A 27,076-nucleotide genomic window follows, 5' to 3' on the forward strand; every position below is an offset into this window, starting at 1 on the left:
ACATCAGCCCTTGGAGAAATATAAAGTTTAAATAAATTTTGGTCCCTGCTCTCATGGAGCTTACAGCTTAAAATGGAAATAAATAACACACATAGTTAACTATAATAAAGAGTAAGTGCAATGTAGTCTCCATGATGGATATGGTCCTAAACTTACAAAGGTGAAAATAGACTGTCTTATTCATCATAACTGTGGAAATTGCTCTTTATGCTGCAGTTGTAGTAGAAAGACAGTTATCTTAGACTGGATTAATAAAGGAATAGCGTTCTGAATGAGGGAAGTCATTGGCATACTGTACTTGGCTCCACCCAGGAAAAAAAAGAAAAGAAAAAACAATGAAAAAGCAATGATGATGTTCAGTTTGGGTTGTGGCAGTTTAAGAAAGTGACTGACATACTGACAAGCACACACAAATGAGAGCAAACAGGAAGGTGAAGAGCCACAAGAACATGTCTCATGAAGATCTTTTGACAACAGGGCATATTTAACCTAAAGAACAGAAGAATTAGAAGAAAATGAAATAAAAAAAATTGGAGTTAGCAGAACCCTCGATGACCATCTAATCTAACCCATATCCTAAAAAAGAATCATACAATCAATCCAGGATTATGCTGGAGCCAGCTCAAACCAGTTCATGAGAGCCAATTTTTTGATTTTCAGTGTGAGCATTTACATTTGGGAAATTGGCAAATGCTACAAATCAGAGCTTGATTATTGTTTTTTTTTTAGTGTTTACACTGAAAAAAATGTGATGGAGAAAATGTTAATAATTTGGTAAACTTCAAAGTATATTATGCATATATTCCCCTCTCCAATCAGTCAGGAAAGACAGCTATTAAACATTTAACAGCACACCTCTAAATCCAGCCCACTATAATATACCCATCAAGTGGTCATCCAATTCCCTCTTAAAGATATGATAGCTGTCTTAAAAAATAAGTGCAAAGCTGTCAGGTTGAAAAGGAAATGAATTTGTTTTGCTTGGCCACAGAGGGCAGATCTGGTAGCAAGAGGATAAACTACAGAGAAGCTGATTCATGTTAAAGACAAAAGCAATTTACTAAGAATTCGAGTCATCCCAGAGTGAAGTAGGGTGCTTAGGAAGGAGCAGGTTCCCCATTACTGGAAGTCTTCAAGCAGATGCTTTAAGACTACTTACTAACAATGTTATAGATGACTCTGAGGTTTAATCTACCTTTTGGATGCTGTATTTCTGTGGTTTTTCCCCCTTCCCTGTGTCCAGAAGTATAAATAAGTGAACTATCTCAGGTCTCATAGATAACTCTTTTTTTGAATTGCAATCGTCAGTGCACCAAAATTTAGTAGGGAATCATATGTTGGCTTTTACTGTATACTACTTGCTTCTGATAGGTCTTCAGTCTTGTCTGTACAACTAAATTGTCAATTTCTCAGAAGCAAAATACATTTCTTCTACTTATTTAATATCTCCTACTGTACCTTTCATAGTTGCTGGGCAGCTAACATTCTTATGTACAGGAAAAATAATTGGTTTTATGGTATGATTCTGGTGGGGGTCCCAATTTCTACTCCTATATCCATATAACACCTAAAATTCCAGATTCCAGATATAATCCTTTGAATGAGAATTCATTCCTGAAGATGGCAGAGTAGAAAGATGCATATGCTCTAGTTCTTCCCCCACAGCCCACAAAATAGCTGTAGAAAATGACTCTTAACAAAGTCTAGAGCAGCAGCAGAGCAAAGAGTTTTCCAGCCAAAGGTAACCTGGAAGGCTGACAGGAAAGGTTTATCTCACAGGATGCTGAGCAGATCAGAGCCCAGCCCTGGCCACATGGCACTGTAAGGAACAGGATCAGAACAGGCCTCCAGAGCAGAATTTCTAGCAGGGAGGGTTTCAGATACCTCAATCCACAAGCAACAAAGAAAACTCTAAAGGTCAGTGGAGGAGGGCTTTCCCAGCTGGGCAAGAGAGAAAGGCGTTCCTCCAGCAATAGCCTCAGGAAATGGCAGAAGTGCTGGCAGCAGAATGCAGGCAGCTAAGATGGCTGGGAAGCAACCTGGGTCCATTGTCCAGGCAGCTCAGCTTAAAGCCTCTGGCTATAGGAGCAGCTAATCTAAACCCCAGCCCTGAGTGACAGTCCTGCACCCACCCAAAGCCCAGGGGAACCAAGCAGTTCAGTCTAATCTCTTGACAAAGGATTCAGAAGTCAAGTAACTGGCTGGAAAAATGCCCCAAAAAAGGAAAAATAAATAAGACCGTAGAAGGTTACTTTCTTGATGAACAGCTGTCTCCTACCATCCTTTCATATGAGGAAGAACAAGGCTTATTGTCAGAGGAAGTTAAGACCTCTGCCTCCAGGGCCTCCAAAGTGAACTTAAACTAGGCTCAGGCAATGGAAGAGCTTGAAAAGTGAGTTAGCAGCTTGCTAAAGGAGAACCAAAAAAAATGCTGAGGTAAAGAACACCTTTAAAAATAGACTAACCCAAACGGCAAAAGAGGTCCAAAAGGTCAATGAGGAGAAGAATGCTTTAAAAAGCAGTATTAACCAAATGGTAAAGGAGGTTCAAAAGCTCACTGAAGAAAATAGTTCTTTAAAAATTAGAATGGAGAACGTGGAAGCTAATGAATTTATGAGAAACCAAGAAATCACAAAACAAAACCAAAAGAATGAAAAAATAGAAGACAATGTGAAATATCTCATTGGAAAAACAACTGACCTGGAAAATAGATCCAGGAGAGACAATTAAAAAATTATGGGACTACCTGAAAGCCATAATCAAAAAAAAGAGCCTAGACATTATCTTCCATGAAATTATCAAGGAAAACTGTCCTGATATTCTAGAACCACAGGGCAAAATAAATGTTGAAAGAATCCACTGATCACCTCCTGAAAGACACCCGAAAAGAGAAACTTCTAGGAATATTGTGGCCAAATTTCAGAGTTCCTAGGTCAAGGAGAAAATATTGCAAGCAGCTAGAAAGAAATAATTCGAGTATTGTGGAAATACAATCAGTATAACACAGGATCTGACAGCTTCAACATTAAGGGGTTGAAGGGCTTGGAATAAGATATTCCAGAAGTCAAAGGAACTGGGATTAAAACCAAGAATCACCTGCAAAACTGAGTATAATACTTCAAGGGAATAAATGGTCATTCCATGATATAGAGGACTTTCAAGCATTCTTGATGAAAAGACCAGTCCTGAAAACAAAATTTGACATTCAAATAAAAGAATCAAGAGAAGCATGAAAAGGTAAACAGAAAAGAGAAATCATAAAAAACTTTCTAAAGCTGAACTGTTTACATTCCTACGTGGAAAGAAAATATTTAGAACTCTTGAAACTTTCTCAGTATTTGGAGGGATTGTACATATGCGCACACACACACACACACACAGATTACAGGCTATGTTGAATCAGAAGAGGTGATATCCATAAAAAATAAAATAAAATAACAATTAAAGGATGCAGGAGGAAAATACTGGGAGGAGAAAGGGAGAAATAAAATGGAGCAGGCTGTAACTCATAAAAGAGATAAAGAAAAATCTTGTTCAATGGAGGAGAAAAGGGAGAAGGGGAGAGGGGAAAAGTGAAGCTACTCTCTCCACATATGGCTTAAGGAGAGAATAACATGATCACTAAATTTGGTGTGAAAATCTGTTTTATACTACAGGAAGGTAGGGAAGGAGGTGACAAGTGGGGTGAGGGAAATGATAGAAGGGAGGGCAAATAGGAGAAGGGAGTAACTAGAAATAAACACTTTTGGAAAGGAACAAGGTCAAATAAGGGAATAAAAATATAAGAGAGGATAGAGAAGGATAGAGGGCAATATAGTTAGTATTACACAACATGATTATTATGGAAGTCTTTTGCCAAATGACACACACTTAGTCTGTATTGAATTGTTTGCCTTCTCAGTGGGGTTGGGAAGGGAGGGGGGGAGGGAGAGAAATTGGAATTCAAAGTATTAGAAATGAATGTTGAGAATTATTATTGCATATAACTGGGAAATAAGAAACACAGGCAATGGGGTGTAGAAATTTATTTTTCCCTACAAGAAAAGAGAGAAGATGGGGATAAGGGAAGGGTGGTGTGTGATAGAAGAGAGGGTACATTGAGGAAAGGAGCAATCAGAATGCAAGGTATTACAGGGTGGGGGGAGGGGAGAGATGGGGAGAAAAATTGGACATGTTACAAAATGACGTAAAAGCAATTAATATTAAAACAATTGACTGAATTAATTACTGAGACTAAATCAGATATCTTTAGTTCGGGGAAAAGAATTTTAGTCTAAGTTTCTAGAGGCAGGTAACTTCAGGTAAAATTTGGCATTGACGAAAAAGTTAAGGTTTTAACAGTAAATTTGATTTTATGTTTGTTATTTAATCAAGAATTAGAACATGTATAGAAAGGCATGTAAGCCACTTAAGACTTGCTTCAAAAGATGTTCCTTGGCCAATGTGAAATTATAGTCATATCTGAAACCTGGTTATTGGAACTTGGTATGTTAAGATGCTATGGGACTATTAAGTGACTGTTCTGAGTCTAACTCCAGGTATGGATAGCAAGAAAGGCGGTGTGAGCCTCCAATCCATAATGTCAGTAAGCATGTGAGATGCTGGTATGAACTGAAAAAGGTGATCTCATAAGGGTGGGAGAGCTGCTGTTCAGTCTGGGCTGAGGTAAAATTCTCCTGACTCAATTTCCCCACTGACACCTGGCTGACTTTAAGCCTCACTGAATACAAGTGGACAATCTACTCCTTCCTGGAACTGACATGAAGTTGGGGAGATATTGTTTCCCTGCAATGTCCTTACTCTTATTGGCAATTTCCTGTAGTCAAAAGGTTTGTAAGCTTAATATCGGATCTATTAAATTATAGATTGTTGGTAGAGGAACATCCGAGGTTAAGTCTAAAATTAAGCTATTAGGCTTAGGACTTTAGACCAACAATAATAAGCTAGGGTCCTTTAATTCTTAGGTCAAGGGCTTATGAAATTAGCATATTATTTGTGTCTCAATTGGTTAGTATTAAAAAAAAATCTGTTTGTGGTCTATACTGTAAATGTTTTAAAAGAAGTATCACATGACCAAATTTGGAAGAGTTTTATGTGATATGAACTGTGTTAAAAATGAAAAATAAAAATAAAATAAAAAACAAAACAAAAAAAAAAGAGAGAGTTCATTCCCCCTTGAAAGCAGGAAGGAAGTAGTCATCAATCATTTTTGCCTTAGTGCAAATGAGCTGAACTCTTCCCCTATGAAGGGGAGGGAAAAGAAGGGGAGGGAATAAACATTTGTTAAATGTCTATAATGTGCCAGACTCTGTTCTAAGCACTTTAAACATATCTCACTTGATCTTCATAGCAGGCCCTTGGAGGTAGTTGCTATTGTTATCCCCATTTTACAGATAAGGAAACTGAGGCATCTAGAGGTTAAATGGCTTTCCCAGAGTCAAACAGGAGTCTGAGGCTAGATATGAACTCAGGTGTTCTTGACTTCAGCTTCAGCACTCTAGTCACTGCAGCACCTTACCCGGCTCCAGCTTTTCCCTGGGATCAGTCAATGATGTAAGCCGAGGATATAGGGAAGTGATACTGAACAGGGAGGTGAATGGCAAGGCAAGCTCTGGCTAATTCCTAATTTTTTCTAAGACTGACCATGGTATAAATAGAGACCAAATGTATCCAGGGGAGAGCATTCCACCAGTAAACTCAGCAGCTGGTTTCAGGATCTAACTAGCCTGTGGATTAAGCACTGCCTCCTAATGGTTAACCCCAATTCTCCAAGGGGCTGTTTCATGGCATTTCTTCTTGGCCTGTTTATCCTGCATAGTGAATCTGTTTCAGCCTGTTGGCTTAAAACAGTGTTCAAGGTTCTGGGCTCAGTAGACTGTGTTTAACACACCCATTAAAATAATAACCAAAAAATGCAACCACTTGTGCACATTTGAATGATAAAAATCTTGATGTGGAGTGGGAACAGTCAGAAGTGATCAAGCAGATGATTGATTAATTGGAAGGTAAGCTTAGCAGAATGCAGGAAAGCCAGGAATGCCTGGTTGCCTACACAACACAGAATCATAGGGTTGAGAGAGTCCTTGCAACCATTTTCAAAGAAACCTTCTTATTTTAAAGATGAAGAAATAAGTGCCAGTGAGATTAACATCCACTAAGAAATTTACTATTACCTCAAACTCAAAGTGAACTAAGTGAAATCCATTACTTTCCTTCCAAAAGGCCCCCTGCCGTTCCCAAAAGCCCCATTTATGTAAATGACACAAACATTTCCCCAAGAACCCATAATTAAAACCCTAAACTTGTTCCTGATTTCATTAGACACCAGAAAATGCTAAATGTTTCTTGGATCAAGATATCTTTTATTGGGTTAGATCAGTTTCTCCATAGACCATGCAGAGTGTTTCTAGTTTTACAACAGGTAAAGGATTGGTGGGAGTGGAGGTAGGGGTGGATGGGTGCCACCATTCAGTCCTTTCTCCCTCTAATTTTATGCCTCTAGAAACTGGTGATAAAGTACTGCTGCACCATCAAGTCTCCATGAGTCTGCTTTTACTCAGTGGAAATGTAACTCTCAATGAAGTCCCTAAATGTGTGGCCTGTTTTGGTACTCATGACTTCTACCCCCTGTACTTATGAATTGGCATGCAGTGTCTGTTTTGGAGAAGGATGAACAATGTGCCTAATGTGTGATTCTATGAGGAGAAATCATTACAGGCACAGGGCTAAAGATTACCAGCCAAAGACACAGACTATTCCAGGAAGAGGAAGAAGAAAAAGATGGGGGAAGGGAAACAATGTCATAGAAAAGGCATCATACCAGGCACATGCGGAGCTTTCAAAAGCATTTAGAGGCAATCGTATTAAAAACTCAGGATAGTTAGTGTCAGTGTAAAATGTTATGCTGTCACCACAAATGGCACATGAGGCTCATATATAAGACAAGCTCAGCCAGAGCTGTGTTTATGTTTTTCAGGATGAATTTAAAGCATTGTCCACGTCTCCCCATCCTCTCCTTCTTCAGCAGCAGGAAAGCAGAAGAGTAGTGTGGGTGTCAACTCCGTGGAAGGCAAGATGGAAAACACACCAAGGAACTGGCGACTTTCAGTCCATAGTCCAATGACAATATTACTCTCCAATAATAAATTCTCACCAAGTTACACGCCTCTCTCTTGTACTCACTAGGCAACTATTGTCTCCTCACTGGCTGACTGTCACAAAGACAGACATCAGGCGATCTGCTAAGCATAAACTCACACAGCTTCGTTAAAATCTATCACACACATTAAGCAGGGCCATTTAGATGTCTCCTAAACTAGCAGGCATATATCCAGAAGATTTCATATTTGCTGGGATATAAAAGCTGTCATATTTTGAATAACGAATATGCCATCAAATGATCATATTGTTCTGTTTCTCAAACCACAATTAACAATAATGTATAACAACCTTTCCCCACTCTGCCGAAAAGTAATTTCCATGATAATATGGAAGGGCTTAGTTTTATAGAGCACCTATTGACTGAGACAAGGTGAATTTTTCATCTCTGTTTCTGTGTTTCTCTTTAAGCACGCCCTGTTCCTATCTCTTCTAGTGTCTACAAATCGCATAGTAAAATATTAATGCCATTCCTGATCCACCAATCCATGCAAATCAAAACCCTGGGGCCTACAGAATATATTCCAAATGCTATTGCTTTCTATCCTGGGAATCTGTTGCTACTGATGTCCCGATAAGTGCAGTTGTGTCTATTTGCTGTCAAACATCCAGGTACAATTGGAACAGAATAGACTCGTTGACTAAATTTTTCTAAATGATAAGTTATTTGATACTTTACAGATAAAATGTCTTAGACAATTCAACTCAGGCTAGTTCTTTGCCTTTCTCTGTATACGATGTCTGTATAGGTACAAAAAAGTTCCATAAAGTCCTCGCCAGCAGCCTCAAACATTGATGAGTGTCTGACATCCTTGAGAAGTTAGTGAAATCTTTCCTCTTCCCTTTTCTTTGGTCTTCCTATTGTGACTGCCTAGGTGGGTGGGGATGTGGAGAATATGTACAGAGCAAGTTTGAGTCCTTCAGTAGTTCATTTTTAAAGACACCCCCAATCAATCAGCCTGTTTTCAGTACCACTGAAAAGGCTATATTCCAAGAGCAAGAACCTAAACAAAGTGTTCTGAGCCCTTCATTTTCTAGAGCAAACACAGCCACTCTTCAGACAGCTTAGAATAACACCCCACAAATTTCTAATCTCTGGCAATTTAATCTGGGCTGAGTGGTAGATAACCTTGAATTCTAAAATGAAGAAAGAACCTGTTAGGAACATTAAGCACAAGTCTAGTGCTCTATCTGTTCTTTAAAACAGACAAACCTTTTATTGAGACTTTATTAGTTATTGCCTGTATACAAATATTAATTGCCAGTTAGCTTTCCCTATTAAATAAAATAGGCTTGGCAGGATCTGTACTAGTAAAAGTTTAGAAGGCATTATTTGAGTTTTTGCTCCTTCTTCGAAAACTTTAAAAAGTTATAAGAATTTTACAATTCACACTTTCCAGCCACTCAAACAAACTAGTTCTCTTCCAGCATGATTTAGTTCCCATAACCCTCTATAATTATTACTGTTATTACATTTGGAACTTTTCAGTTCTCGAATATTATTTTAACAACTATCACAAATCCAGGTGCCTAGCCAAGAGGACTTGACTACAGGGTTAACAAAATCTTTGGGACTCCAGTCTTTTTTTATTCCTGACTTTTTCTGAATTCAGAACTGCATTTCCTTATAGCACTGTCTCATCTTTTAAACGGCACACAAGGGAAAGGGATCTGAACTCCAGTTCCATATCTGTCACCCTTTAGAGATCCTACTTTCTCAGGCCCTCCATTCCCTCTTCTGTAAAATGGAAATAATTATGGCTAACCTGTGTTTTTATCTGACATTGCGAGGATCAAAGGAAACAATGAATGGAGTGGGTTTTGTAAACTATGAAGTGCTATGTCAACAGAAACTATTTTTTAGAAACTATTTTTCAAGGCCCACTGTGAACAAGATTTTTTTCTGAGATAGGAAGGGAGCAGACCAGGGAAAGATGCAACTTCAAGCAGGGAAGGTCATTATTCTTTGCTTGGATCAGAGCACAAGCCATTAGAACCAGTTTACTTATGCCTTGCACAGTGTGCAAATGCTGCCCTCATTGAAGTCTTAGATGAATTGTTTTTCATGGAAAGTCAATAATGGCGACAGAGGCTCCATACCCAAACTCTAAGCATTCATTCATCACTGGCTATGGGAGAAAGAAGAAACTTTATTTGCTTTTCAAGAAAATGATAAATGAATATGAAATGCAATTTATAGATCTCAAATACATTGTCTTTTCTTTCTCAACTTTCTTTTTAATTTTTTTATATTGTTTCTTCAGCTCAATTGACAGCAGGATGTCTTTCAAAATCAGGTACAACTAGCCTTTGTTTGACTTGTTCCAAACATAACAGTATGGGGCTATAACATCTGAGTCTATGAATGGTGAAGGACACTATTCTGATGACTCCAAGGTCAAATAGAGACTCTGCTTTGGGCATCTGTCCTGAAAGTCCTGGAATGCCATTTTTTAAAGAAGTCTCCCTTGCCTCATTAATCCAATTCTGCCTAAGATTTCAGCTCTCAGCACTTACCCCTACATGTATTACAGCTCAGACATTTCCAGCTTCCTTCCTTTATATACAAAGGTTCTCTTTGACCTGATGCATCATCACAGCCCTTGTGCATGCAGCTGTGTGGCCTTTCCATCTATGTCTAGGTTAAAACTGTCATCTCTGGGTGTTAATCAACAGGCAGACCAGATTATAGCTGTCTGATTTGTTCTGTCACTCTTAACCCCATTCCAGGTGCAGGCAGCACATAATGAGGACTCTGGATGACGAAAAGAGTGCAAAGGGGGAAAACAAAACAAAACAACAATAGTAGCAATCTGGGTCCCCATCTATCACTTCATTTAAACACAGACAATATTTTCCATCTATAAACAGCCTAAGTGGCTATTTGCAAAACTTTGGCCTCAAAATTTAAAAATGAATTAAACAAAATGTAAGCAGAGTGAGCAAGTAATTTTCTGACCAACGTGGGCAGGAAGTTGACTAATCCTGATGTGTGCTGAGCATTAATATTTTTCATCCCGGGAAAGGGGGGTGGAGGAGCATTGCAAGGGCCTATCAGTTGGCAGCTGTTTCTAGGAGAGCAGTAGTGTAGAAAGTTACAGACTGCTCCATGATAACCTCTGAAAAGGAAATCAGTGAATGGAGATAATAGAGATACAATGAATGTTAGTTCTTCAGTGATTTCAGTTGTGTCTGAGCCTTAGTGACCTCATTTAGGTTTTTTTTATTTGTTTGTATATTTGATTTTTGGGCAAAGATATGCCATTTCCTTCTCTATCTGATTTTTTTACAGGTGATGAAAGTGAGGCAAATGTGGTTAAGCAACTTGCCCCAGGTCACACAACTAGTAAGTGTTTGAGGCTGAATTTGAACTCAGAAAAAGGAGACTTCTTGACTCCAGGCCCAGCACTTTAACAAGTATGCCACTGAAGTGCCCCATATACTGTATTAAGATGGTCCAATCCTGGAGAAAAGTGAACTCAGGGTAACAATGTGGTACAGTGAAAAGATCATAACCCATATAATAAGAGGACCTAGTTTTAAATAACCTCTACTGACACAAGTAACCTTAGACAAGTCACCTATGCAAAAGACCTGTGAAATAAAACATACTTTATACAGTCCATATTGTTTAATACTAAAGATGATCACTCCGAACTCACAAATCAGGACAGTCAGAGCAAACTGGTTCTATATAGTAAAAGTTGCTAAAAATACCCTTTGATGCAAGAATTCCTTGAAATTGTTATCAAAAAACAGATGAACACAAAAATCTTTCTGTCTAGGTATTTCAAGTGGAATCATCCATTGAATGCTAATTTAAGAAAAGAGCATTGAAGGGTAACCAGATATACCCACATAGGCACTAGAGACTCAGCCCCACTTAGAGAATCAGAGTTGATGATTCCTAGTCCCTGAAATCACTACATTTCATGAGCCCTAAAACTTTCTGACTATATAAGTTGACATATTGGCTAAAGCATGGTAACTGCTAAAGCCTTGAAACTGCTTACTCCCCTGACCACATATTATACTCCAGCTCCTACCAGCTGTTTTGTCAATGTGCGTACACTTTGTCATAAGTTGTAACTGGAAATGTGCACATTCAGTGGAGTCTATCCCAATTCAGAAATGGCTCAGAATAGATGTCCTGATGATTGATGGCAAAGACTGGGCATTTGAAGGAGAATGGAGGGAGCATATTTTCTGTCATGTCGTTTTTTCTTCCACAGGCCATGTCACAAGAGGCCCTCTGGGGTTACAAAAATATTTATGTTCTGAATGTTCCATGGTGGTCATGAAGATGAAGACAAGGAGGAGGAGGAGGAAAAGAAGATGATGAAGAAGAAAGAGAAGAAGGAGAGAGACAGAAAGGAAAAGAAAGAAAGAAAGGAGGGAAGGAAGGAAGGAAAAAAGGAAGGAAGGAAGGAAGGAAGGAAGGAAGGAAGGAAGGAAGGAAGGAAGGAAGGAAGGAAGGAAGGAAGGAAGGAAGGAAGGTATTATTTTAAATGGGCTTTGCATAAGCATTTTTTTTTAAATCTGAACAAGTATTCCTATTTATTGTTCAGAGAATATTACCATGATATCTAATGCTCTACCAGCTCTTCCTCCCAACTTATCCTTTCTAAGTCTTGGAGAATGTTGGGTCAGGGATATCTGACCTTATGACAAGAATATACAGAGTGAAGTGATACATTGATTGCTGATTGTTGTTTAACATTAAGCTATTCAGTCTGAAGGGGAAGCTAGGTGGTGCAATGGATAGAGCACCAGTGCAGAAGTCAGGAGGACCTGAGTTCAAATCTCACCTCAGACACTTGACACTCACTAGCTGTGTGACCTTGGGCAAGTCACTTAACCCCAATTGCCTCATCCTGGGTCATCTCCAGTCATCCTGAGGAATATCTGGTCACTAGACCAAGATGGCTCTGGAGGAGAAGTGAGGCTGGTGACCTGCACTGCCCTCCCTCACTCAGAACAAAATCAAGTGCAAATCATGTTATCATTTCTTTGATGGCATGGTCTTCTTTGGCAATGAAGGATGAACACACACACACATTCAGTCTGAAAGAATCTCAAACATGTTTTTCTTTAAAAACCAAAGATGAGGAGAAGGACCTCATTGGTTCAACTTTTTGTGTTCTCAAGAATCATGAGATATTTTCAAGAATTTTCCCACATTCTTCAAAAGACCATGTTCTTCAAATGGCTACTCCATGACCAGACAGAAAGACAATAAGGTTCAGGTGGTTTGGGGGCACCACAAAGAATACAAACAAAGTTGTTCAAGTCAACAGAAAGAAATGTCATCTACATTGAGTATAATCAGTGTGACAAAGCTAATAGCCCAACTGTCCAAGTGGATATTCACCCTTGCAGAGTGGCTATTACCAGATTAAATCAGATAAAAGAACACAAAAAGACTCTTCCACCCAATGTCAAATCCTGACGGGTAGGAAATGAGAAAAACAAACATAAAGATGAAACTATTCATGAAGATGAAACCATTCAAAGATGAAATCTGAAGATGTGAGAAAAATGTGCCCATTGTACAAGTGTAATTAATCTGCTAAAATAAAAACAACATACCAAATGATGTTCATATCTATAGAAAAATGTGCAAAACTGCAGCCAACAGAGAAACAAACCATTTGGTTATTCAAGAGTATACAAGTATCTTTGAAGTACCAGAATTGTTGTACATTCTCACAACCTCAATCAGAATACATCACTGTGGTTATCACAAACCATAGCATCACAACTCTCCTGATCACATAGTTCTCTTGATCGCACAACTCCCCAAGATCTCTAAATGCCAAAAGGTTAAAAGGTTATTATTGTCTTAAAATCTTAACTGTTATCAGGAAGGAGCCATGATGCTGGGAGAAATTGACATCCATCTTCTCTGATCATGGGAAAGTTTACAGAAAATTGTTCCTTTAATGATAAAGTAACATGGGTTAGAGAGGGAAAGAACTAGGAAAAGAGGGGAAATGGGGGAGGGAGGGAATCAGGGAAGGAGGGAAAGAGAGAGGTGGGGGAGAGATGTCTACTTACCATTAATTTTGAATATTTGGATTGAGAAATGTGAAAAGATTCTTTTGGCAAAGAAAGTTGGTTTCAGGGATTTGGAAAAATATCAACTTGAAAGAAAACAGAAAGTCAGTAATTTGCACTAATGACAAGGAGAATCAGTGGCAATAAACCCATTTGGAAAATAAGTAAACAGAATATGTCCATATACAGTGTCTGAGACTCTACTTTCTTCATCATCTTGACAAATGTATTTTAGTTTTACTCACTTATGCTAATACTTTGCGGTAAACTGGCATATATACCAAAGAGTATCAGGGAAGATTAATGAAGCCTCAGCAATACGAGACCTCACTAATGTACTTGGCTATTAAAGCTTTCCTGAGAAGTATGTGGAGACCACCAGGGGTTTCACCAGAAACAGGATTTGCAGATTAGTGGAGTGTGAATCACTGAATTACCTCAGCTCCACTGCAAAGCTTTCAGACAGAAGGTGGGGAGAAGGGAGGCAAATCTAGGGGAAAAAATTGCCTCTTCTTAGTAAGAAAATAATTTTCACAGTACATTCTTTCTCGTTCCCCTCAATTATTTAACGATAGACAATGATCAAGTGGTTTTTAAAAGACAAAAAAATTGTGAATAAGTTTAATTTAGTTGTCTCCTAATGAGATTGCCGGTTCTCTTTTAAACTTATTTTTCCTCTGTCAGGCACAATCTATTTAAGTAAGTAACCATCTTTTGTTCAATAATGTTTGCTTTAGGACCATGATGCTTTAATTAAAGAAGATTCTGCACTGTCCAAAGACCTGATTTTAGTAGCTATATATGCTGGAAACAAAAATCCGGGAGGTTGAATATAAGTTCAAAGGAAAAATATGCTTTGTGCAGTCAGTATGATCTAACTCAAATCAAGAGAAGGATAGTTCTAATTATATAGAAATCGAAATCTCCTCAAAATCCCAACTAGTGGTCATTTAACTTTTGCCTCAAGTTTGCTACGAGAGGGAAACAACTTCCTCTCAAAAAAAAACCCCAAACCTTCTACTTTTGAGCAACTATTAGAAAGTGTTCTTTACATCATCTAAATTTGAGCCTTTGCAACTTCTATCCATTTGTATAAGTTCTGTCCATGGAGTTGGTCTGTATTCCACATGACAGTCCTTCAGACAGTTGAAGACCTACTAAGTCTTCACTTTCTCTCAGAGAGTATTATTTCCATTCAAAATATGATGTATTTATTTATATATTATATCTACATACATATGTATACACACACATATACATATATTCATGTCTGTATTCGTATATATATATTTGCATAAACATATATACATACATATGTATGAAACTGTATGTGGAGAGAAAGAAAAAGTGAGAGAAAGAGAGAGGAGAGAGTGCAGACAACATATATGTATTTATCAAGATGCAGTATGGTATAGTAGATAGAGCTGTAGCACCAATGTGTTATTCACAGAGCCTATCATGGTCATGAATATGCTGCTGCAATTTTGAATCACGAAATACAACATACTCTCCACATGAAAGACAGAACCAAAACATTTATTCAGACAGCAGAAAACCAAATCCATAACAGTAACAAAAATTTATACACAATAACAATGCAGAGCACAACACCTTCCCCAAGCCCTCTCCTTGCTAGGCTTCCGACAAACCAGCTCCATCAAACAAATCACAAACAAGCTCTTTCACTCATGCCAGCCAGCTGCCTACATTCCTGAATCCTTCCTAGCTCTGACTAGACTCTGACCAATTTCCTCTCAGTTTTACTCTAGTTCTGCCTCTTCCTGTTCCACCCATTCAGCAAGCTCCTCCTACCACAGGCTCCATGTAACTCAGATTTCCATGTGACACAGGCAGGTCACATGAGCCTATTAATAAATGGGAAAGATATTCCCATTTAAATTACTACTATAAGGATTGACTTTAGAGTCTCTGTAACGATATTGGGTGTAGCATCATCACAGTGGGTATGAGGATGTGATGTGAATGGTGATTAGTGAATTGACACACACCATGCCACAATAAATTTATCACCCCTCAGGTGGGGCATGCTGTCACCCACTACTCTCTGATATGGCTGACTCATTCCAAACTACTCTAATCCTGGCAGATGTAGAATATGAGAGGTGAACCATCAGTGCATGGTTACACTCCAACTCTCTAAAGGTGCTTGGGTTATCCCTGATGAAGTGAAATGCTCTTCTCCACTCACCAATGTAGATCTTGAGCCTCTATCCAATGCGTTTTCTAGCTACACAACCATTTATAAAGTAGTACACCTATTCAATGCAGTTAAATAACTGGTTTCTCATAATAGTATCCAGATTTTTTAATATTTTAAATAACAGTATTTATTCTTAAAAAGACAAAATAAATCATACATGTCAAATCATATTTTAATTTGTCATATGCTAATATTCAGCCAGTTTACAAATAGCAAGACGTATCACAGTATAAATAAAAATTTGAATTACTCTCTCATTCATGTACTAAATATCTAGGTTAAAGAGCTTCCTGACTCATGATTCATTTAGACTTAAAAGTCACAGCTCCCCAAATTTCTCCCATTAAATAGTTAATTTTCTTTTTTCAAATCTCAGTCATCAAAGGTTTAGATAATTTCATTTTTTTGTTTTTCATATTTAGTCATAAGACATGTATATGCAAATGGATTAGAGTGCCATAATCCTTTTATCTCTAAAAATCAGGTATTGATTTGGTATCCCCTGTTTTTTTTTTAAATATTATTTCTACAGTTTTAAATAAACAGAATCTCTTTTTCTATTCTTTTAGAACATCAAGCTGTTTCCACTCAAGCAAGGTTTCTTTCTACCTTAAATACAAAGAGAATTTGCATCTTCATATTTATACCACACTTTCTATGCTAAAACTGCTAAAATTTCCTCTTACACTGAGCTTTCTATGTATATGCAATTTTTATTAAAACAAATTTATTTTCCATTCCTGTTAAGTATAAAAATATTCAAACTAAACAGTAACAACTTGCCCTTTGACTATCAATATAAATCTTTTATAATTATACAATAGTACTTTTTGTGTCCCTTTCATCACTAAATTCCTCAATATAAAAAGGAACTTAATAGGAAAGCATATGGTACCCTTGGAAAATTTATGTTCATTTCCTGTTTCTGATATATACATATCAGTGCCATGAAATTAGGCAAGTGACTTATCAGTGGTCTATGTATCTCTCAAAGACTAAGTTACATAGAATATATTAACATATACTGATATGCTAATATCAGTATATGCTAATATACTGAGCTTCCTATCATAAAAATCATAGGTCAACTCCCTGTTCCAATACATGTACCACATAAGGGGAATCAAGCAAAACAAATTCCCCCCGCTGGTCATGTCAAAATTATGTTTCTCATCATGTATATTGGTCAATCATCTCTCTCTAGAGGTGAGAAGCTTTCATACTTATTAAATGACAGAATACCCCACTAGATTATCCTTCCAAATTCAAATGCTATGGTTCTATTTATTAGTAAGTTTCAGGTTAGTAAAAAAGGAAGTCATGCAATTGAATATTGGAAAAAAAACACAACAACTTATACTTAAACCATCCAAGATTATGTGATCCTATTGGTAAAGGTTGAGAACTGATCAACCATTCTGGAGAGCAATTTAGAACTGTGTCCAAAGGGCTGTAAAGCTGTGCATACCCTTTGATCTAGCAATACCACTTCTAGGTCTATATCCTGAAGATGTAAAAAAGCAGGGGGAGACCTATTTATACAAAAATATTTATAGCAGCTCTTTTTGAGGTGGTTAGAATTGAAGATTGAGGGGATGCCCATCAATTGGGAAATGGGTAAACAAACTATGGCATATTACTGTGATGGAATATTATTGTGCTATAAGAAATGACAAGCAGGAGTGTTTGTCTGGCCCCACCCCATGCGGATGTCCTTCTCCCTTTGGAGAACTCCCTTGTTCAAGCTTTTATGGCACATAGTGAGCATTATGGATAAGTTTCTTCTCTCTCCATTGAACTGTCTGGCTTGATCCATCTTAGAATTTGGTTCAATAATTCATATTTTAGACACACATATGCTAGCTCCTAACCCACAGCCCATAAAATACCTGTAAAGAAGAACTCCCAACAAATTCTAGAGCAGCAGAAGCCACAGAACAGCAGAGTGGAGGAGATATCTGTTCAAGAGAAACCTGAAAATCCAACACCAAAGGTCTGTCGCACACCAGACCTGGAGCAGAGCCCAGCCCTGCCTTGGCCACACAGCACCAAGGGGAGAAGATCTGAGCAGGCTTCAAGGACAGAATCTCCAGCAGCAGTGCAGGTCCCTCCACCCACAGGTGCCAAAAGTCAGTGAGAGGGTATTTTCAGCTCGCTGAAAGGGGAACGGTGTGTCTCCATGACTCAGGCCCCCTCAGGAGACAGAAGTGGAGACAGTAGCAGACCCAGCAGCATACAAGGGCTCCCAAACCAGGCAGGAGCCCGGATCCACTATTGAAGGTCTCCAAGTAAACCCTGAAGGGAACTAAGTCCTGTGTGGCAGCCCTACCCCACCTGAGCAGCTGAACTTAATCTTACACTGAATAGCAGCCACAGCCCCACCCCTGCCTAAAGCCCTGAGGCTTGGGAGCAGCATTTGAATCTCAGCCCCCAAGCACTAGCTGGGAGGATCTAGAGGCAAGGTGGGTGTGGAGAGGAACCTCAGAAGTCAAGTAACTGGCTGGGAAAATGCCCAGAAGAGGGAAAAAAAATAAGACCATAGAAGGTTACTTTCTTGGGGAACAGGTGTCTCCCCCCATCCCTTCAGATGAGGAAGAACAAGGCATTCTTTCAGAGGAAGTCAAAGGCCCTCCCTCCAAAGGGGACTTAAACTTGGCTCAGAAAATAGACCTTAAAAACAAGTTAGCAGCTTATTAAAGGAGAACCAAAAAAACGCTGAGGAAAATAGAGGCTTTAAAAAGAGGCTAACTCAATTACAAAAAGAGGTCCAAAAAGCCAACAGGGAGAAGGAGGTTTTCAAAAGCAGAATTAGCCAAATGGAGGAGAAGTTTCAAAAGGTCACTGAACAAAATAATTCACTGAAAGAGAGAATTGAGTCCAGGGAAAAAAATGACTATGAGTTAAACCAAGAAGTTAGTAAAAAGAAACAAACAAACAAACAAAAAGCAGAATTAGCCAAATGGAAAAGGAAGTTCAAAAGCTCACTGAAGAAAATAGTTCTTTCAAAATTAGAATGGAACAGATGGAGGCTAATCACTTTATGAGAAACCAAGAAATCACAAAACAAAACCATAAGAATGAGAAAATGGAAGATAATGTGAAATATCTCATTGGAAAAACAATTGACCTGGAAAATAGATCCAGGAGAGACAATCTAAAAATTATGGGACTACCTGAAAGCCATGATCAAAAGAAGAGCCTAGACATCATCTTCCATGAAATTATCAAGGAAAACTGCCCTGAGATTCTAGAACCAGAGGGCAAAAAAGCATTCAAGGAATCCACCGATCACCGCCTGAAAGAGATCCAAAAAGAGAAACTCCTAGGAACATTGTGGCCAAATTCCAGAGTTCCCAGGTCAAGGAGAAAATATTGCAAGCAGCTAGAAAGAAACAATTCAAGTATTGTGGAAATACAATCAGGATAACACAAGATCTAGCACCCTCTACATTAAGGGATCGAAGGGAATGGAATAGGATATTCCAGAAGTCAAAGGAACTAGGACTAAAACCAAGAATCACCTACCCAGCAAAACTGAGTATAATACTTCAGGAGAAAAAATGGTCTTTCAATGAAATGGAGGATTTTCAAGCATTCTTGATGAAAAGACCAGAGCTGAAAAGAAAATTTGACTTTCAAACACAAGAATGAAGAGAACCATGAAAAGGTGAACAGCAAAGAGAAGTCACAAGGGACTTACTAAAGTTGAACTGTTTACATTTCTACATGGAAAGACAATATTTGTACCTCTTGAAACTTTTCAGTATCTGGGTAGTTGGTGCACACACACACACACACACACACACAGAGCACAGAGTGAATTGAATAGGATTGGATCATATCTTAAAAAAATGAAATTAAGGGGTGAGAGAGAAATATATTGGTAGGAGAAAGGGAGAAATAGAATGGGGCAAATTATCTCTCAAAAAATAGGCAAGCAAAAGGCTTTTCAGTGGAGGGAAAAAGAGGGGAGGTGAGAGAAAAAATATGAAGCTTACTCTCATCACGTTCGACTAAAGGAAGGAATAAAATGCACACTCATTTTGGTATGAAAACCTATCTTACAATACAAGAAAATGGGGGAGAAGGGGATAAGCAGCGTGAGGGGTATGATGGAAGGGAGGGCAGTGGGAGGAGGGAACAATTTGAAGTCAACACTCTTGGGGAGGGTCAGGATCAAAAGAGAGAATAGAAGCAATGGGGGGCAGGATAAGATGGAGGGAAATATAGTTAGTCTTACACAACATGACTAATATGGAAGTCATATGCAAAACTACACAGATATGGCCTATATTGAATTGCTTGCCTTCCCAAAGGGAATGGGTGGGGAGGGAGGGATGGAGAGGAGTTGGAAGTGAAAGTTTTAGGAACAACTGTCAAGTATTATTCTTGCTACTAGAAAATAAGAAATACACGTAATGGGGTATAGAAAATTATCTGGCCCTACAGGACAAAAGAAAAGATGGAGACAAGAGAAGGGAGGGATGTTAGAAGAGAGGGTAGATTGGTGATAGGAGCAATTAGAACGCTCAGCATTTGGGGGTGGGGGGAAGGAAGAAATGGGGAGAAAATTTGGAACCCAAAATTTTGTGAAAATGAATGTTAAAAGTTAAATAATTAAATTAAATAAAAAAAAAAAGAAATGACAATCAGAAAAATGTGGAAAGACTTAGATGAACCGATGCATAGTGAAGTGAACAGAACCAGGAGAACATTGTACACAGTGATCGCAATATTTAGTACGATGAAGAGCTGTGAATGACTGCTATTCTCAGCAATAAAATAATCCAAGACAATCCCAAAGGACTAATGATGAAGCATACTATTCACCTCCAGAGAAAGAACTCATAGTGATTGAATATAGACTGAAGCATGTTATTTTCTGCTTTCTTTTTTCTTTTATTTGATCTTCTTATACAATATGACAATATGAAATGTTTAACATAATTGCACCTGTATAACATATATCTGATTGCTTGTCATCTCAGGGAGGAGGGAAGGTAGGAAAGAAGGGAGGGATAGAATTTGGAACTCAAAACTGTAAATAAAAATGTTTAAAAGAATGTTAAAGAGTATGTGACCTAAAAAGAATGAGTTAAATTCTATAGGATATGTGTGTGTGTGTAAGTGTGTAAGTGTATGTGTATGTGTCTGTAATGTGCAAATCGCAGTTTCAATTGCAGAGCAGCTGCTAAATTAGGTGCTTAAGGCATGCGCAGGTGAGTGCCATGCCAGAAGCCCAGCAGAAGAGATCTCCTAATTCTTTCTTGGGAATCATAGCATAGCTTCTCATTGCCCCTACTTATTTGGATATTGCTTTGTTTTGTTTTTTCCTCAGAGCAGATAATGCAGGAGCCTCTGTGCTCACACCACAGCCCCTCTCATTGTGCTAGAACCTATCCAGAAATAGCAGTATGGATACATTGCCTCATAGGTAGGATTATATACCTACAGACAGAATAGACCTCAGAAGCCATCTAGTCCAACCTTCTCATTTTACAAATTAGAGAACAGAGGCCTATTAATGTTACGTGACTTGCCCAAGTAATGAAATGGGCAGGATTTGAACTCGACTCTTCCGTCTCCAGAGTCAGTTCTCCATGGCACCTTACTTGCTCCACCTACTTAGTGCTTAAATATCAATGCTTGTGAAATTCATCTGGATGCTGTGTGAGCTGCTCAGTTATTTTACATCCTGTTAGCTTCTTTCTCTGTAAAATGTGGATAACAACATTGGCAGTCCCTTTCTCACAGAGTTGTGGAGAGAAAAGTACTTTGTACATCTTAAAGTTCTGCTTAAAGAGGAGATGTTTATTGATATTGTTGTTTCAAGTGACATGGAGACTCTTAAAGGAAATTCCCCTCTCTTCAGGTGGCCTTGAGTTCCAAGGGGAAAGTTATGTATACCATCCAGAGGCATGCATATCTTAATGCTGATATGTGCAGCCAGCTTGATCTTGGCCATTCCCAGACTTATCCGAAAGCATCCAGAATTTTATTTTGCTCAGTCGATTGTATTTATATTGTCCTGTTGTTAATATTAGATAGCAGCATGCAAGGGAACTCTCAAGAGTTCACATTGTGAAACAGGATTATCAAAGGAGCTATTCCCCTTTGGAACTTCACAAATAAACTTCCCTGTCATGGTTAATGTCCATGGTGGGCTGACTGCGCAGTCAAAGATATTGTTATTCACCAAGTTGACAAGGTAGCTTATCTTGATTCAGAAAATGTTCAGCCCAGATGAGACTTGTCTTTAACCCTGGGTTGGATCCCTCTGAAGGTGTTAAAAAATATATTGCAGTCACCTAGCACCACTGAGTACCATGGAATATAGGTGAATTTTATAGATAAATAAGGTTTACTCACTTTGGTTTAAGTACCAGAACTTTTTTGAAGTGCTAAATAACTTTGAATGGAAAACTTTGAAAACTGTTTTGTGCTCTCTCCTAAAGTCACCTACTTTCTTAAAGAAACTATAGGAGGAATGATGACCACATGACCAATAAGATAAAAACTAGACTCTGTTTTCAGTCACCAATAACTCTTAAAAACTTCCCAAAAGAGAAATTATTCACCAGAGCCAATTACAGCTATCCCAGAGGGCACAGCACCAAGACGCCTGCCAAGGTAACAGCCTTATGAATGAACGGCAGAAGACACTAATCCCTAGCATGCTCACTCAGCACGACACATACCAGTCTCTGTAGATCAATTAGCTCATGCCGTGGGACCCACTCATTTATTCCCCTGCTACTGCTGTGCTCTCTGTCTTGCCACCTTGTCCCTTTTCTCACCCCACCATTTTTAGGCAACAAGCAGCAGCTCACAATTGTCCATCCACTTGGAGAGGAGAGGGAGGAATAGGAAAGAAGGATTTTTCTGTGTCTGGGGAGGCCAGGATAGGTCAGAGACCTAAAAAAAATATGAGGGATTGTGGCAGGGGAAAAGCGTATTGTGTTTGTCCTTTGTTGCTGAAGAAGACCATGCCATCAGAGAGATGATGACATGACTTGCACTTGACTTTGTTTTGAGGGAGGGCTGTGCATGTCACCAGCCTCACTGCTCCTCCAGAGCCATCTGAATCTAGTGACCAGGTATTCATCAGGATGACTGGAGATGACCCAAGATGCACTGGAAGACCTTGGGCCCTTTAGGTCAAGGTCTTTGCAGATACTCCCTTAGGATGAGGTTAATGCTCATTCATTGAATAGGACTGTTTAAGAAGTAGCCAGGGCATGGCCCCTTTAATGAGGCCACAAAGAAGAAAGACATCAGGTTGGGAGGGAAGCAACAACAGTTACTATTGATAATCACTCTAAAACTAGGATGGTCCAGAGGATCCCTTAGGCAGGGGTCTATCAGCATCCCAGCTTTAGAGTGCAGTAAGTTTTAGGTTTTGTGAAAGGACAGGACAGGACAGGAGGGCAGCTAGGTGGCTTAGTGGATAGAACACTGGCCCTGGAATCAGGAGGACCTAAGATGAAATCCAACCTCAGACACTTACTAGCTGTGTGACCCTGGGCAAGTCACTTAACCCTGATTGCCTCCAAAAACAAAACAATAGCCTGGGGGTTGTTCTCTTCCGGGAAAAGTGAATGTGAAGGAAAGAGACCTACAGCTAGCTAGGCTAGCCATGTCCTCTCCAAAATCACTTGGGACAGGAATCAAAGCTAGTGAAAAGTGAATTCTCTAATTTGGGAAGATTTCAAGTCAACTTTGAGATACAAAATACAGGATACTACTACTATAAAATAGTGAGGAGTCAGAAAGTAAGTGATAGGGAAATGCAAGGGAGAAACACACACACACACACACACACACACGTGAATTCCAGGAGATGCATATTTGAAATTAATATAACTTTTTTTAACAAATATTAGAACTATCAGAATTTGGAAGAGGGAATCAAGTTAAGAGAGGAAAACCCTTGGATGACTTCTGAAAACATGGCTGAATCCAGAGAAGGATCAGGTCCTCATTGGAGCCTTTGTGCTCTTTCCTCAGAATTCTTCACTAGTGGTTTCCATTTACTCTAAGGTGGATTAGGAAGGCAAATTGCCAAGACTGGCAAAAATGTATTTAAATTAAGATGAGATAGGTTCTCCTGAGAGTAAGGACCAAGGGTCTTTCCTCAATGTGAAGCACAGGAACCATAGTCATACTTTTCAATACCAATGGATCAATCAACAAGCATTTATTGAGCATTCTGTGCTAGAAACCATGACTAGTGCTGAGGAATGAAACATCACTGCTTTCACAAAGTTTATATTGTATGCCTATTTAACTATACAGAAATACTTAGAAAATTAATATAAGATAATTTGTGGAGAATTCAGTACTAGCAGTTATGGAGTATCATGAAAGCATTCATATGGAAACTAACGCAAACTAAAATTTGAAGGAAACAAGGCTTCTAAGAGGTTGACGTGAGGGCACAGTACATTTGAGGCAAGGAGAATAGACAGTGTACAATTGCAGGAAGATGAGGACAAAATGTCATTGGTGAAAAATAGCAAGGAATTCAATTTAGCTGGACTGTAGTATATAATACTTCAGGATTATAATAATTCTGGAAAGGTAGTTTGGGATGAGGTTGTATTAAAAAGTCAAACAGAAGAATTTTTATTTTATTCTAGAGGTTCTAGGCAGCAATGGAGTTTATTGAGAAGAGGAGCAAGATGGTTAGATCTGAACTTGTGAAAATCAAGTTGGTCTAAAAGATGGAGCAGAGAGGGGAGAATTACAACTGGAGCCCATCTAGGAAGCTATCAATGATCTAAACAAGATTTATTGAAGATGGGAATAAATTAGGGTGGTAACTCTCCCTCTGTAGAAAGTTTGATCAGACTTTTTATTATTTCCTTATCTGTGTATCTGTTGTAGTTCACCTGCTCTCTCAATAGAAGGGGAACTCCCTGAGGGAAAGGACTCTTGTGTTTTCATCTTAGTTTCCTCAGCACCAAGCACAGTACAACTCACCTACTTAACAAGTAGGTGAATTGAATTCAACTACTATAGCCAGTAATATAATACAGTTACTACACATTATCCCAGATGGGATTCAATCCCAAGACTTAGGGAACAAGGTCAGTAAATGTCATGGACTGGCATAGCAAGAATTCTTAAATGGATGAGATTATCTCATGAAAAACTGCTAAGGAAGTAATCCATACTAAGAGATGATTTGTAAATGTGGTTGATGAGACAAGAGAGACTCCTAAATCTCATCAAAGAGCCAAGGGTGTCTCCCTAAAATCTCATCAGGATGACACCAATCTAAAATGTAACTAATGTAAAATAAGCTGCAATCTAATTAAGTGAAACTTGCCTGCCCTGAGATAATGCTCTAATGACGTACTCTCTGGGTGACTGGTGAGGAATACTGAAAGAGAAAGGTTGGATAATAAAGAATTGGTTGGTAAGTGTTTTACATAGTCCAAGGAAGAGGACATTCTGGTTCTAATGACAGGTTCCAGTTATCTAGACAGATATCACCCTAATGTGGATGACAACACAACAATCCATCTTAATTTGAAGCTGATTTTGCTACAGCTGTTCAGCCAGTTCAGTCGTGTGAGATGCTTTGGGACCTCATTATGGGGTTTTTTGGCAAAGATGGTGGAGTGGTTTGCCATTTCCTTCTCCAACTCGTTTTACAGATGAGGAAACCAAGACCAAGAGGGCTGAGTGACTTGCCCAGGATCACACAGCCAAGTGTCTGAGGTCACATTTGAAGCTCTGACTTCTTGTCTCCAGGCCTGGTACCACCTAGCAGCCAATACTTAATTTATACTCAATAATCTTCAATTTCCTCTACCTAATTCTATGCTCACCAAGACGTCTTCTGTCCTATAATTCCTAGTTTTAGTTATCTTCCTGGCTACATCGCTCATGATAAACTAATAAGTTTATTCTGACATTTATCACATTCTAGTTCATAAATCTATGTCTGGGGAGTTTGTTCTAAAAGCTAGAGCCTGATCCTCCCAGACTAAAATGATAAAATGGTACTTCTGAACCTAAAAAGCTAATGATGATCAGATCCTAGACCTACAGGTTCTAAAGCAATGAGAAAACCCTCAAGAGTTTATCATCAACAATCAGCTGATTAGACTTTAATTTCTTGGGATATTTCTTAGGAAATTACATTCTTACATATCCCTTTGTATATGTGTATGTTTCTGCATAAACTAACAAGGCTTACTTTATGCTCACTTTCCAACATTTGTTTCCTACCCATCTTAATCCATTGAAAAATAAAATAAACTTGTTTTCCTGCACATGTTATAAATACACACTTGCCCAATATTTCATGCATTTAAGACAGTTCAGGGATTAGAAACTCTAAAGTATTTCACATTTTAATAATTGGTTGTATTTTCTGGTATTAGGAGTTGAGGAAAAAACATTAATTCTCCACCTCTCAGTTTCATCAATTCATGGAGTCTCTTTTCCTGCCAACCATTTATCTTAGAAACTATAAGGTGTAAAGAAAAAATGTTTCCTGCACAAGAGAAATTCAGCTTGGTTAAGCTATTTTTCAGGAGTATTTTGCATGTACATTCAATTTATATTTAAATATTGTAAAGCACTTTATTTAACAAATGTTAATTAAGAGATTCCAACAGGCAATCACACAGATGTGCCAATGTCTGCAGGAGCTTGGGGCATACATCCAACTTCTAAGTGAACATGAGACAGGACTCAACACTCTGCACTGCTAAGTATGGGGCCAAGACAATCCCAACACAGATGTAGTTGATAATAATGACAGGATGACAAAAGAAAATAAATATTCCCAGTCAACTTTATGGCTGGGACTGTATGAATCAGAAGATCCTACTTAATGGATAATGTCCAAGATGAGTACTCATTTAAGAGTTAGATCGGTAGTCTGAGAAGAGATCTAAAAGGGAAAGGAATCTGAATCCACACCTTGACTGGAGAATCCGTTTATCAATCAACAAGCATTTATTAAGCACTTTTGACATATCAAGCATTATGTTAAGATCTGGGGATACAAAGAAAAGCAAAACAGACCCAACTCTCAAGAAGCTTATATTCTAGTGGATGAATAAATGCATAAGTGAAAGTAAAAGCCTAGCTCTAATGCTTACTAATTGTGCAACCTTGCAAATGTCAGTTAACTTTTGAGGTTTCAGTTGTTTTACCTTTAAAATAAAGGAAGTAGACTAGATGGCCTTTAGCTTTCTTGCTTTAAATCTATGAGTCTATGACAGTTGATCAAGATACAGTCATTGTAGGCAAAAGATGGTACATATTAGACTTGGAATTCAATTTTTTTTCCTTAGATACTTACTATGTGTAACCCTAGGCAAATTATTTTCAATTTCTGAGCCTCAGTTTCCTGACATGTGAAATGTGGAAAATAATAACACCCATTTCTCAAGGTTGCTATGTGGATCAAATGAGGTAATACATGTAAAATGCTTTACAAAACTTTAAGTGCCATATAAATGCTATTATTATTACCAAAAAGACAAGATTGTTTTTTCAAAATTGTTCTTAAGAGTTTGGTTTTCTAGAGATTTTAGACATGCTCATTCAGAAGTGAGGAACCTGCAGGCTTGAGGCCACATATGGCCCTCTAGGTCCTTGGGTGCAGCCTTTTGACTG

At 38.5% G+C, this 27,076-nt stretch overlaps 1 protein-coding gene across 4 annotated transcripts in view; it reads right to left on the reverse strand.

Moving 5' to 3' along the window:
* Positions 1 to 27,076, reverse strand: part of SORCS1 (sortilin related VPS10 domain containing receptor 1) — a 750,254-nt gene that overhangs the window by 258,176 nt on the left and 465,002 nt on the right. The window lies entirely within an intron of this gene.

This window comes from Notamacropus eugenii, chromosome 1 (genome assembly GCF_028372415.1).
Source record: "Notamacropus eugenii isolate mMacEug1 chromosome 1, mMacEug1.pri_v2, whole genome shotgun sequence".
NCBI lineage: Eukaryota > Metazoa > Chordata > Mammalia > Diprotodontia > Macropodidae > Notamacropus > Notamacropus eugenii.